We start from the raw sequence: 15,804 nt of genomic DNA, 5'->3' as shown, positions 1-15,804 counted from the left end.
GCTAGGGTTTGTCCCTATCTCTTTTCCAAGGATCGTAATATCCTCTTCTACCTCTTCCTATCTAGAAGGCTCTACTATCCTCTTAGTCGTCTCCTCGTCCTTCGTCGTTATACTCTATATCTATATTGTTGGCAATAGGACTATAGCCGATAATATAGCCCTTGGCGACGTCCTAGTAGAGCTTGTCTCTAACGATATATACTTTAGTATCGAGAATACTAAGAAACGTGCTTATCTCTGTAGTTATATCTAGTTTAGAGTATAGCTAGCGAAGTTCTAGATAGAGGCAGTTGTATAGGTATATTAGACGTTGCTCCTTAATAGTATCTCCCTAAATATATATATATTTAAAGTATTTTATAGTGAATTTCTAGACTAGCTTATTTTTATAGTTGTCCTTCGTAGTATATTGGTTTTCGTTTAGCTATTTCTTCGCTTTATATCTCTTAATACCGAACTCCTTTTTTAAACATTTAGTCTACGCTTTTATAGATATAGTTAGTACTACCTTTTTTATAGTAGAGAGCTACTACTTATACTATTATAGCGCTAATCTTCGAAGCAAAGTCTATATCTCTATATATAAAGTCTCTTCTTTTACTAAGTAGTATCTAATGACCTAATCCACCTATTTAACCCAAAGGTTGACGTCCCTATAGTATAGCTACTATTTATTGTACTATAGGTCCTAGGGTTCCTTAGCCTCGTTCTCTATATCTAGCTAGAAGAGACTAGTATCCTAAATCTTCTATTTCGACGTAGGTATAGACGATTACAAAGACGTAGTACTTTCGTCCTCGGTTTTAGGCTAATAGTCTTCTATACCTATAGCCCTATTCGCCCTTTCGATTATAATATTCAAGTTCTCTATTATTCTAGCTATCTAGGTAAGAAAGTCCTATATAGCGAAAGCAGCTTAGATGTCTATAGCTCTAGCTACTTATCTAAAGAGTCTAGCTCCTTGTCTAAAGGGTCTAGCTACTTGTCTATATAGTAGGCTTAGTATCTTTTAGAATAGTAAAGAGATACTAGAATCGATTGAACTATCTATATATTCTATTCTAGGGTTCTAAATAACTATACCTAGTCTAGGAAGCTTAGATAGGTACTAGGATAGTTGGCTAGACGTCTATAGTAGTGGCTAGGGAACTTAGTCGAAAGCGCTAATTAGCTAAGCTATCGGAGATAATAGGTCTTCCTCTTTAGGTTGTTAATTCTAAGGCGATAGATCTTATAATCCTCTTTATAGTCCTTAGTAGTATCTACTAAGATTATAGCTACTAACAGTATAGGTTTTACGTCCTTATTAAAGAATAGTTAGTATATTCTAAGTTTCTAGTTACTTTTAGAAGGTTAAGCTTAGTAGAGTTATTAGCTAGTTCTTAGTCGAATTATATCTAGTTCTTACTAATGTTTCTAGCGATATAGCTAGTCCTAGTTACTGATCGTCGGTCCTCTAAGGCTTTAGGGTCTCTAGTAGTCCCCAACTCTCTAGTACTAAAGTCTCTAACGTTTCTTAAGTTGAGTCCTTAGTCTCTAAGGTAGCGTCTTCGATCCTAGGGTCTAGGATAAGGTTCTTACTAATAGCTATTTAGACTTTATATTTAATAGTTGCAAAGTAGGCGCGAAGAATATAATTGTTGAGTATTTAAGAGAGAGGATACTTTATGATATACAGTGTTTCAGTATACCGTTGGGTATAGACATCTCCTTCTAATGCCTCTTCGAGTAATACTATAGCTTTTAGGTATTAGAGTTTTTAGGGATTGATAGCAGTTACCTACTAGACGTTGTAGATAACCTCGAAGTCTTTAATAAACTTAAGTGTCTACTATATATCCCTATAGACATTGACGTTTATAAGGCTTAAATCTATCTAGCTTCTAATTCCTTGTAAGTACTTAGTACTAGAATAACAATAGCTAGGTCGTAAACCGGTTTATTATAGATCATATACTCCGAAGCTTACTCCTTTATAAAGGAGTATTATCTACCTTAGGCGTTGCTCTATACAACTTACTAGGCGTAACTCGTAATATCTCCCAATCCGAACTTGACTCCCCTCAACAGGAAGCGAACAGGTTCGAATCGTTAGTAGGCACCACTTGTTATATATAAATGGTGCTCGGTGACCATCTAGCGGTAAACGTATAAGGGTAAGAAAGATCAATGCCTCTTAGCCTCGTTAGCTAATAAGGCGGCACTCCTAAACACTAGTATATATTATAAAAGTATATTGATATAGTCTACTGTTCTACGAAGGGGTTATAGGCGAGGTTCCCTTTTTTAAGGGAACGCTCGTCACCCCTGACCACAGTGCGGTCATAGGTGCCCTTGCTACAGTTGCGTATGATAAAAAGGGTTTTTCTTTAAATAAGGTTTCCCTTAATAATATAAAAGATAAAAGAGTTTTCTCTATATAAGGTTTCCTTTAATAAGATAATAGGGTTTTTCCTAAATAGGTTTTCTCTAAAATAACTAATAAAGGGTTTTTCTTATACTGAGTTTTCTCCCTATAATTTAACAGAGGTTTTTTACAATTTTTCCTCTTCTTAGTATACTTATCACAGAGGAGCGATAACAAATAATAATATAAATAACTAATCTAAGCGAGAGCTAAGATTATAGAGGAGTGTTAATATATAATAATATAAATAACTAATACTAAGCATTCCCTATAATAAAGCTCCCTCTAAAGGTTCTATAACGTTATAATTACTATAGTACTATAACTTATACTTTGGTAGTTACTAATAGTTGGTAATAGCTATTAGCTTTTAATAACAACTGTCAACGGCTATTGACCTTGACGGTTGACAACGGCTAAGATAGAATTTTGATAAGCGGATCTAAGTCATTGGATCCGAGCTATTGGAACTGATATATCTGATCCGAACTGTCGGATCGGAGCCGTTTAGATCTAAGTATACAGATATTGAACGTTATACTTTGATAACTTAGCCGAATACAGCTAGTGTAGCTCTATTAGAACGTTCAATATAGCTCTAATTAGTTCTATACGTTATACTTTGATAACCTAGCTAAATATAGCTAGTGTAGCTCTATTAGAACATTCCGATTAGCTGAACCTTAGCTAAATTAGCTAAGGTACGTACTATAGCTCTAGAACTATAAATACTGTAGTGCTTCCTAGCTCTAGAAGATAGAACTTTGAACTAAATAGATCCTTTTGCGAGTTAAACTCGTAGCCTCTGCTTCTTTAATCTATTTTTGTATATGCTATAACCACTACCTGCGCTACGCCATCTCTGTGACGAAGCACAATAGCACTAGGGTCCGAAGACCTTATATGCTTACGATCAGCTATCCTGCTCCCAACCTTCTGAACTATCCTCTGAACCCTTCTACTAAACCATTTACCCTATACCTATAGGGCACCTTGCCGAATCTCCGATCCTTCCAATACCTTCTAATCGACCTACCTTGCACTTCTAGTGTATACCTCCGAACCTGCCCTCCTATACTAGCCCTCTCCTCCGGCACAATAACAATCTATCTCTCTGACATAAGTATCCTTAGGACCGTCGATAATCTTAACGAGTTACATTCATTACTTAGTTTTAAGGATATTGAAATGGTGTAAAACCTCTACACTAACCTACCCTACCACACCTAGGACTAGGCACGTGAGATAGCTCCCAAAGGAATATAGTATCCCTCTAGACAGATAAAGATAATACGTATTAAGTAGTAGGAAAGATGTCTTCTAAGAGGAAGATACATAGCTCAGGTACGTCTAGTAGGGTGTAGCAAGAAGATAAAAGACAATAAGAATACAGTCAGAGCTCAATAGCTTAAATGCCTATCGTCTAGACAGAGGTAGAACAACGAAAGGAGAGGCTTAGCAGCCTTCCTAGAAGAAGGAGGACTACCAACGTAGTACCAACGAACATATATTGATAACTGCTTAATGTCTTGTTTAATGACAAAGAAGATAGGCTTAGCCCACTTAAATATATATAATCAGAGGGCTAGACCCCCTAGCAACGAATGTAATACATTGAAACGAATAGAAAAACTAGGTCCCTATATCTAGGTAGTCTATTACCCTAATTCAATATACTCTTTAACAACTTTTATTGTAGCCTTCCTCTTAGTAAACTCTGGTCTTACATCCTTTTACTTAATATAATCTAGCTCTCTAACAAAGTAAGCTATAAGGAAGAGCTATTTACATTTGACCTACAATATACATTTAAGACACTACTAAGCTCTCTAGACATTTGTAAGAAGGTATACTAAGGTATAGCTATCTATATAGACCAGCTTATCTAGAACCTTTAGGAGTCACTATAGTAGAGTTAATCTCTATAGACAATATTAGGCTGCTTCTTCAAGTACCTAAATAGCATTCTACTCTTCCTATTCAACTTCGTCTTCTAGTATAGATGTAGGAAGACTAGCTACTAGTACGTCGAAGCGTACTATAAAATAGTCTATATTAGAAAAGTTATCTACTATAGTCTTAACTATACTAGTAAAGTGTAAAAGGAAGGTAGAGTAGGCGAAGAGATAGTCCTAATCTAAGAGGCCTTTATATTCAATACCTTTACCTCTACAATGAAGGTAGTTAAACAATCTATCTATATTTTTAATGCAGAGAAGTGCTATAGATGCGTAGAATAACAAGATATAGATTTATAATTATAGTAGATCGAAGATCTAGGCGGTGGTGCGCTAAGAAATATATATCTGCAAGGTAGAACATATATACGTATACCGCCTACCTAAATGGGCCTAGCGTTGCAAAGTCTGCAACGCGGGGCGTAGGGCACCCTTATCTAATCTACGTACATAGACATATAAGTTATATAACCCCCCTATTCCTCCTACCCTATATCAAGTCTAGGCCTATAGGAAAAAACGGCAATGCCCTTATTGCTTTACCTATCTAGATTCTTTGTATCGTTAAATACCCTTTAATCGAGTGCTACGACGTAGGGCTAGAAGCGTAGTACTAGATTGGTCTAGATAGTAATCAATTAGCTTCTTCTACATCTTATCGTCATTAGTAGGAACAGAGTTCTTACGAGGCTAGCCGCGCTTATAGGCCGGTTAAGGTGCCTAATCAGGTATAGGAAGCTCCTCTCGAGAGACTAGGCGATTCGGATAATCGCCTTTACGAGCCTAGTATTCGTTGATTAGGCGCTACGTATAGCGTAGCTTATATATAGTTTTCTAAACGCTCTCTTCTTAGCTATAGCTAGTCCATTTAATTAGGTATTTGAGGCCTTTATACGTAAACTTATAGTCAAGGATTATATCAACCTTATATTTATCGCCTAATTCGTTGTTATTAGAGGAGTGGTCTAATTGAGAGTCGACGATTAGGCTAGGAGGCGGCGCGTTGTAGCTGAATAGATCCTCTTCCTAAGGAGCTAAGCAAAGGTGAGTAATGGAAACGACTAGGTAGATACCTATATTAGCTAGGAGGTCTAGTTTATATACTAGGCGGCTAATGTAGCGCTTAATTGGAAAAGGCTTAGTACGCTACTACGAATATTTCTAGGATAGGTTGCCTAGGAGATAGTAACCGTAGTATAGGCGTAAATAAACCTTGTCGCCTATATTGAACTTAATTTTGTAATATTTACTATTGTAACGTCGTTTAGTATATACTACTACGAAGTCTATACTTAATTGAGCATCTTAACGTAGAGTATCTCGTAGGGCTAGGATAGTAGCTAGCTTAGTAGTAGCCTATTTAGTAAAAGCTTTTAATGGTCTAGGAAGCTTAAAGCCGAAGAGCTATTTATAAAGCAAGGATTTAACAGCTTTAGTATAAGCATTGTTGAGGTACTATTATAGAGGTACGATAATATCTAGCTAATTGCCTTTAGGGCGCTTAAATATATAGAAGTAGATTGCGATTTCTATAGTCTAGTTCTTATACTCCGAAAGGCTATCCGCTTATAGGTAGTAGAATATTATCATTAGTAACTTAGTATCTAGAGCCTTCTAAACGCTTTACCAAAGGTCGGAAGTAAACTTATAATCGTAGTTAGAGATAATTATAATAGATACGTCTTAATCGCTAAGAAGTAGTTAACGAATTAGAATATACCCCTATTCCTAAGCTAAATAGCTAGAATTGCCTAGAATAAGGAGGGTACACTTCGATGACTTATAAGATACTGTAAGCAAGCTATCGAAGTAGTTATAGTTTAGGAGCTACTAGGGCGAACTAGTAGCTAGGACCTTCGGTAGGCCTAGAATAAAATCAATAGCGATAACGCATATTAGCAAGGTATTAGATAGTCAAATCGGTTGATAGTTGCCTAGTTCAGAGCGACGATCCGTTGTATTAACTTAGTACTTTAGGTATAGTTTAATATACTTTTTAACGTTATAGGTTTTATAAGCTATTAATACACCTTATAAGTCGTATAATATTCGCTTAATACCAAAGTAGTACTTATTATAGGTAGCTTCTAAGATAATCTAGATTATATTGTAAAGTATATAAAGTGAGTATAATCTATCTAGTTGAATATTGTAGAGAAGGCTATCTATAAGGATAAATAGGAGGCTAGGCTAAGAGAAAACTTTGCCACTGCTCTTAGTAGCTAATTCGATAGTAAGATCTTTAATAATAGCGATGTACTTAGCGTTATAAGAGTATACGGCCTTAAATCGAGCTTAGAGATCGTTATCCAACTTCGCTTCTACGAAGGCGAACTAAATATTGTCGAGGACTACGTCGTCGTTACCAAAGCTATTCTCGTAGTTTAGATTATCCTATAGAGCTTTTAAATAGCTAAGCGTATTAGGCACTAGGTTTAGGCGGCCTAGAAGATAATAAATCTCTAAGTTATACTATAAGAGATAAATAGAGGCGTTGATAAGCCTACGATTAGCTTACTTAGTAGATAACGTATCTAAAATAGTTTAGTTAATAATGCCCTTTATAGAGACGTGATCTATAAGGACGACGATAGGCTTATACAACGAATAGATCGTAGTATATAGCTTCTTAACTACCTAAACGAGGTAGGCGACTTCCTATTTAGAAGGTCTATACCAGAGTTCCTCCTTAGTAAGGCACCTGCTTAGGAATATAATAGGCTAAACTTAAGTCGATAGGATAACAGTCCTAGGCTTCTACTTATAGCTATTAGCGAGGTAGAACGCTATAACGCCGAAGCTATACTCTAGATATTCGTCAATCTATAGGAAGAGGGTTTTATTAGGATCAAAGTGGACTAAAATAGGTGGGTTTAGCTTGTAGATAGCATCCTAAACGGCTTCGAAGGAGGCTTTTTCAATGAGCGTAGGTTCAAAGGAAGTCTTAGCGCAATAGGCGGTACACTTGCCAGGGTTGCTATTTTACACTTAGCTAGTAGCTCGGCCTTTCGTAAGCAGTGTAGTCTTACAGTTCTAGAGAGGCTCAATAAGCTATATATAGTATAGGATTAAGTGGTGTAGAAAGCCTAATATACTAATGTACTACTCTAGGGCCTTTAGGTTATTTAAAAAGGCGAGGTTCCTAAAGGCGGCGACATAGTGCTCTATATTGGTCAGTCCGAATCTATCGACGTAGAAACTAAATAGCTCTACATTAGGATATACGATATAAGATTTAGCGAGAGCGATAGAGATGTTCTTCTTTTCGAAGAGGCTAAAGACGGTTTCTAGATACTTAGTGTACTTATCTGTAATATCGCTGAAGATAATAATATCGTCGATAAATACGTAGACAAAAGAGGTATAAAGGCGAAGCAACTGATCTATAAAGCATTAGATATATATAGGAGTATTGCGGTAGCCTATCAAATATATTTTCGGCTATTCTAATCTATAAAAGCTAATTAGGGTAAAGCGATCGCAGTATAGAGGATATATATTAAATTAGTAGAAGAAGGATATAGCATCAATAGTAGTAATAAACTTCTTGCTTTATAGGTATACAATGATATCCAATTGTAAAGGCAAAGGGTAGTTGTCGAGTACTATAACCTTGTTGAGAACGTATAAATCGATGACTACATAGCCCTTGATCTTACTGTAAGAGGTATACTAAACGACAAATACTAGGTATATGAAAGGAGTAGCCTTTATAGCCTATTCGAAGCGCTTTTACTAGTATAGCTCGTTAAAAGTAGTGTTAAAAACTTTATAATTGCGAGCGCTTAAAGGGTATTGGTAGGCGTAGATCTTCTAATACTGCTAGCCTTCTATAAAAGGTACTTGTATTATATCCTCTTCGTTCTAGACAACCTAGCCCTCGTCCTTCTATAGGCGGGGGTAACGCTTAACGATGTTAATAAATCGCTATACCAACTTACAATCTTAGGTATATACGTATATACCCTCTGAAGTAAGTATCTCTAGTAAGTCGGTAGGTATCTTAAGGCCTAGAGTCAAATGCTTCTCTAGCACTACCGGCTTACGGTCATTAGGAGGCAACTCAAGGTTAGGATTGTACCTATTGGTATAACTATCAGTACTAGGATCCTAGATCGATTGGCGCAATGTAGGCTAGGCAGGCTAGCCCAATGGGTATACTAATTAGTGTAATATAGGTTTAGATTCAGATAAAGTAGTCAACTAATACACTATATTGCTACTAGGCGTTGGTAGCTCTAGCGAATCTTAAGAAGATGCTACCGATTAAGACAAAATATCATCTACGAGTTGCACTAAGTCTCCTAGAATAGCGTAAACTAGGCTATATATATCGAAGGCAGTTGATACACTAGGGCTAGTGTACTAAACGGCGGTCTAAACTAAACTAGAGCTTATAACGGTAGACGATATAGCTATTAAGATAGTTGCTATAGTCAGTGCTATAAAGGCTATCTCCTAGAAATAAGCGATATAACCGCTATCGCTAGTATCTTCGATCTAGCCAATAGGGTAGCGCTTTAGAATAGTAAGAACTCCCTTAGTTAGGTTCTTAAGAGCTACCACTTTAGGGGTCTTAGCGTTGACAACGGCGTTTAGCGTAGTAGGATAGCGAGCGTTAAATATTATAGACTAGTCTATTAGGAGAGGCTTATATTCTATAGCGACGAATACTTCTTGCTTAGGCTATAAGGTAATAGCGTATATAGTCTTGACCTTATATATATGGAGGAACGTCTAGGTATATATAGCGAATAGTATATCGAATTCTCTTAGAATATTATATAGGCTAGCAATCTTTATACTATAATTGATAGAGGCCTAATATAGATCTAGGAAGTTAACTCCCAATAGGAGGTTAGTAGGTAGCTTATCTACTACCTAGGCGGACTAAGTGAACTTGAGGAGTACTAAGCTAGTAGTAGTGACGCCTAGTAGGTAAATGACGAAGGTCGCCTACTAGGTAGGCGAGGTCTTTCCAATGCTACGAATACGACTATTACGATATTTAATCAAATGTTTAAGAGTACTTAGGAAGGTCTTGTCGATAATCGAATAGCTAGTACCTAGATCGAGGTAAACTTCTAGGTCTTTATAGCTAGGCTAAGTATAGGCCTTGATATATAAATAGGTATAAGCGCTATATAGGCTATCGATACTTAGGTCGGCCGCTTCGAGGGCCTCTTATACTTCTAAGTTGATAGCGAAATCTATAGTGAGGCTAGAGCCTTTAGCGAGTAGGATATTGTCCTCTAAGGTATCCTTAGCGACAATGGTTATCTGCTCTAAGCACTTAATAGAGCTGGAAGTGGCTATTAAATAGGTCTTTAGGTATTTAAAGAGCTAGTTCTAGGAGTTAAATAAGGTATTGCAATATCTATAAGTTCGATAGCCTAGGTTAGCCTAGTTGGCTCAATAGTGGCGAACGCTCTTAGGAACGATTGTCTTGCTATAGGTACAGATATATACGCTAGTAGTGGGAACTGTACTAAAGGTCTAATAGCATTTGTAATAGGTTAGCTTTGAATTGTAAGCTATATAGGCAATATCCGACTTGTCGGTGCTATTAGAAATAGATAACTCGTAATTGGCCCTAGCTTCGTTATCGGCTTCCGAATTGGATAACGTCTTTGAATCGACGTTGTCGATAAAGTGCGCTTAGTCTTAGGCTCGATCGTTATACTTAGAATTATAGTTATCTAGGCGGTATTTACTGCCTTAATTACGATCTTAGTTGTAGCGGTTATCGTCGCGGTTCTAACGGTCGTCGCTATAGCGATTAGCATATTTAGAGAACTTCTTATTAGACTTAGTATTACTAGAAGTAGTAGACTTACTTATAAGCAAAGACTTCTTTAACTCTAGGAACTTATTGCAAGCTATAGTAATAAACGTAGGCTATACTTCTATAATCTTATATATATAGCGCACTAGAGTGTACTTCGTCTTAGGCTATAGAAGAAAAGATATAATAGTCGAGTCTAGATAGTTGTAAATAGTGCCTATAGCGTTATACTAGTTTAAATTGTTATAATTGATCTAGCCTACTATATATATAAAACGCAACTTCTTCTAAAAGAAGTTTATTAGAGCGTCGGAGTTCTCTATAATATACCTAATAGTTAACCGTCCTTGGTTAAACTTGTCGATAGCCACTTAGCGATCTATTGTAAAACGCTCTACTAATTGATTAAAGACTATATAAAGGTTAGCTTAACACTACTATAAGCGCTCCTATATAATGACTTCGCTATTCTACTAGAGGAGGGCTTAGCTAGCGAGAACTATAGGCAGGAGGTATAGGATTTACTAGGCTATATCGTAGTTAGTATCAGGGTCTTCTAGAAAAGTTGATAAACGCTAGATAAAGCAATGGATATTAGTAAAAATTACATTTTTACTATCTATAACGATACCTATATCGTTAGGGTCCTTATAACTAGGATTAAAAGTACTAATATCGTCGCGCTTGATCTTAAAGGTAGAGACGGATCAGCTACCTCTAGTACCTACAGTATTATAGGAATACTCCTAGTAACCGCGGTTCGGAGAAGACGGAAAAGGTAGATGGTTGTTCAGATAGTTGCCTAGGCGATACCTACTATCGCTATTATCTAGGTCGTCTAGATCGTTTAGATCTTAGCCACTAGCGCTAGGGGGCCGCCTAAGAGGCGATATAGCCTAGCGGCGGCTGCTAAGACGCGACTCGGCCTAGTGTAGGCCGCCCTAAAGCGACGTAGCCTAGCGTAGGCTATCCTATAGCGACTCGGCTTAGTAAGGGTCGCTATTTGGCAATATAGTCTAGCGGTAGCTATCTAAACGCGAGTTGTTAGGGTATATAATAGGGGCCTAACGTACTAGAGGCGTACCTATAGCTAGGTTGTAAGCTATACCAATGTTGACGCCCTCTAGAGAGATAGGAAAGGTAGTCTATATACGAGGTTAAGTAGGTTAGACCGAGGGAGATATATAGAGGCTCTCTATTAGAGAGGCTACCGTTGCTACTAAGTAGCAGCTCTAAATCGAAGGGGTATACAGCTATAGCTCTATAATCGATATAGGAGTAGCTAGCGGAGGCTCCTTAGCTAGTATAGGATTAGCTAATAGGTTCTTAGTAGCTAACTAAGCAATAGCGTTATTAATCCTATTTAGCTAATTATCTATATTATATATATACTATATAAAGAGCTCTTCCTAATACTAGACCTGTTAGGCGACCTCGCTAGTCTAAGCGATAGCTACCTAGAGTTGACCTATAACCTTTAGTAGGTCCTCGAAGTAGTCGCAAAAGTTTATTAACCTATCGAGTATAGGTCGAATCTTAGCTATGTTAGCTCGAAGTTGATTGACTATAGTAATAGTACTCTTAAGCAAAGTAGCGTATTTACTAACGATCTAGCTAAGCTACTTGACGAAAGGCCGATTAGTATCAACCTTAATATACTCTAGGAGGTTTAGAATATCTTTAGCTTCCTTAGGGTCGCTCTAAACGTCTTTAAAGGATAGCTTATCGCCTAGTTGTATATCGTTATAATCATCTTAGCTAATGTCGATATTACAATAAGCACGCTCTTAGGGAGTAGGTAGCTCTAGAGCCGAAGGAATAAAGCCTTTACGTAGGGTATATAACGTCTCCTTGATCTTCTTAAATATAGTAGCGTTGTGCTTAGAGAGTTGCTTAGCTAGCAAGGAGGCGTAGGAACAAGTATTATAGCCGTAGTCAGCTATTTTGACTATCGCCTTGGTTTAAACTATAAAAGTCGGGTCGAATAGGCGTATTATTGACGTATCGATAGTTGACGAAGGCCTAATAAAAGGTTCGTCGTTGGGCTAGAGAGGGCGTTCCAATCGCTGTCGGCTATCGCTACTATACGAGAAGAACTATATAGTTGATCGGCTACTGCTATCGACGACTAGGATCGCCGCTACGTAGACTGATCGATCGATAGCTAAAGATCGTAATCGCTATTAGTAGAACCACTACACGATTGAAGCTCTTCGACTGAACCGTCGTTCAAAATAGATTAGGTACTTTCAACGCTGTCGACCTTGTCAAGTCGCTATACAAAGAAAGCGGGGGTTCAACCGGCTACTACTATCGGCAAGGCCGCTATACAGACTAGTCGATTGATAATAATAAAAGAAGAAAATGATTAGGTCAATGATCTTATAGTCGTAGCTACCACTTGATATAGAGAAGTGCCGTAGATACGTAGAATAACAAGATGTAGATTCATAATCATAGTAGATCGAAGATCTAGGCGGTGATACGCTAAGAAATATATGTCTATAGGGCAGAACACATGTGCGCACACCGCCTGCCCAAATGGGCCTAGCGTTGCAAAGTCTGTAACGTAGGGCGTAGGGCACCCTTATCTAATCTATATACACAGACACATGAGTCACATGACCCCCCTGTTCCTCCTACCCTATATCAATTTTATAGTACAAAGTTAGCTATAAGGAACTCTTCTTCGTTGAAGACAACTTAACCTATCTAAAGCTAAATTAGGTTCTTAGGTAGCTCAACAACATCCTAATCAACTATTATTTCAACCTTAATTCCTAGTTTATTAAAACGCTACTAACTATACCTTTTATAGTTTAGTACTTCTAGAATATATAGTAGGTATAGTTCTAGCTTATAGTAGTGATATTGCTATTGTATAGCGAGCTTAAGCTCTTAACCTTCTCCTATTGGCATTTTATAGACAACTAGGTAGATAAGTAGGTTTAGTCTCTACTACTCTAGATGTTCGTCGATAAATTTAAGCTATATTGAACAATATATCATTCAATTATAGGCATCTACCTATTCTATTAATTCTTCCCTAAGTATATTAGAGAACGTCGTTTAAACGTTATCCTAATTATATTTAGTCCTTTTAGCTTAGACCTATTAGATACCTTAGAATCGCTAGCTTATATAACTAAGCTAGATATAGGGGTATTAATATAGATCGGTAGAGATAGGGAGAGTACTCTTATCTATCTATTCGTTGCTATATTTATTGGCGATATACTATAATAGCAAAAGATAGCTAGTTGTTCTAGGTATATAGCTAAATAGCTATATCGCTTCTATCTTATTAAGAAATCGAACCACTCTAATCTTACATTTAATATATAGAACTAGGGCTAATATCATTTCTAATATCTTTAAGATATTACTTAGATTCGGGAGATACTAGTTGAGCAATAGAAAAGTACATTGGTCGATCTAGGTATTAGCCTAAATTTTCATCTTTTTAATACTCTATAAGCCCTCTTCTCTACTCTAGATATTATTTATACTCGACTAGCTAACGTAGTCTACTTAGAGTACTAAGGCCTTAGGAAGATATTGCTCTATCTACTTTTCAATATTGATAATAAGGGGTTTCTTATAGATAAGGCTTTTAACAAAGCTATAATTGCTTATCGGAACTTCTCTTTCCCCCCTAGATAGTTATAAATCCTATTGGTTAGGAAGTACATTGACTCTATAAATATATAGTAAACGGCGTATATAATTATCACTGCTCCTATCTTCCTATATACCTAGTTATAAGACGAATATATAAAATCTAAATTGATCTTAGTAATTAAGATCTACATTAAAGACTACCTTAATATCTAGCGCCTATCTTATTTAGTTCTAATAAGTCTTATAGTCTTATACTATATTGTTGCTACTAGCTAGACGTTCGCTCTATCCGTCTTTACGATATATAGTTTTAGCAATTCTAAGTTAGATCGAGGCTAGTTTAAAATAAGAATTATTATAGAGCGTCAAGCTCTATAGTTTATATTTTAGGTCTACGCTAATTGCACTAAGCTTATAGAATTATAAGTAACTTCGACTAGATAGAAGAAACTAGGAGGGAGTGCGAGGCCTACCGTTCTATAGCTATAGAGGTCGACAACCCTAATTCCCTTGCCGTCCTACGTTAGCGGAGTTTAGTCTATTGCAAGTAGGGTACCTCTATCCACTGCTGCTCTATCTATAATCGAGAAGATAATCGTAAGTTAGGGCTAAAAACAAGACAATGATATAATATCGATAGATAGATAGGAAGCGAAGAAGGGTCTACCGAATATCTACTAGGGTCTCTATTTTCTAGAAATTATAGAGGAGTATAGTATACTTAATATAGTGTTTACTTTGCTTAGAGAGGATAAGTATAAGTACCTAAAACTATTTATTTCTACTTTTACTACGTTTGTTACTCTAACAACTAAAATAGGTAGTTTAAAACAAAGGTTCTTTTAATAAACTTATAAAATGCTATCTCGACGCTAATTAAGAAAAAAAACTTTTAGTAAATAGTTATATTTCTATTTATAGGATATTTCAAGTCTATCGACCTAGTAAACTATAAAAGATTCTAGCGCTTTAAAAATATTTATCCTAGTCTTGCTTAGCGATAGGACTTACATTTTAGAGATGACCCTGAAGCCGACGTCGTAAATGTTTCTATACTCGATGTTTAAGGAGACAATGACTATATTATACCGTTAGTCTACTTTTGTATCATACTAAAGATTATAAAACGTTAAGAAGATCTATTACTTTGAGTTATAGCTACTAGGATCGATAAGAGTTTCGACTAGTAGGTTATCTAAGTATTTAAGATCGACTACAACTAACTAAGGGTAGTTAATCTTAGTTTAAATTCGCTAAAGTAGGCTAAGATAGTATTCTTTTCCAACAAGTTAGTAAATATAGAAGTATTTTATACTAATTATACTTTTATTAGCTACTAATGACCTCTAAGTGTAGGTTATCGGTCTTTGTTCAAGGTTGGCAATATTCTCTAGACGAAATTTTAAGAAGGACGAGCGCTATAGTTTGCTAAGCTAGATAGTTTATTTATACAATACGTTTTCTATATTTACTAGGTTTTCGCTATAGTATCTTACTTAGAAACTCTAAGCGATAGTAGGAAACTAGAGCTTATCTTAGAGTGCTTAATCTACAAGCTGCGAAATCGTCGTAAGATTATAGGTTTCCTAAGAATCTTAAGCTAATAGGTATAGATAGTCGCTAGTAGCAAAGGATAATATTTATATATTAAGTATAACATTTCTTTTATATAACAAAGGACTATATATATTCTAGATTTTATAATGCATTATTTCTCTTCGATTATGCTCTAGGGTAGTATTAAGATAGTATAGTATTACTATTGTAGACTATATATATATAAAAGTTATACTTTTGTCTTTTTATAAGCCTATATATTAGATTTAGATACTAAGAGCTCCAATCGTCTATATCTAGCGCCTTTATTACTGTCAAGTACTATATATTCAAAGTAGCTAGAGTAGTATTATAAAAAGGAGGTGGGAATACTTTCTAAGTTTAGCCTATCGCACCTTCTTTGTCTTAGCTACATTCTATAGTAGACAGCTACCTTCTCTCCACCTCTCCTCTACCTTATCTTTTAGCTATCTTTC

Source organism: Thermothielavioides terrestris, chromosome 1 (assembly GCF_000226115.1).
Source record: "Thermothielavioides terrestris NRRL 8126 chromosome 1, complete sequence".
NCBI lineage: Eukaryota > Fungi > Ascomycota > Sordariomycetes > Sordariales > Chaetomiaceae > Thermothielavioides > Thermothielavioides terrestris.
Note: the sequence above shows the minus strand (reverse complement) of the source record.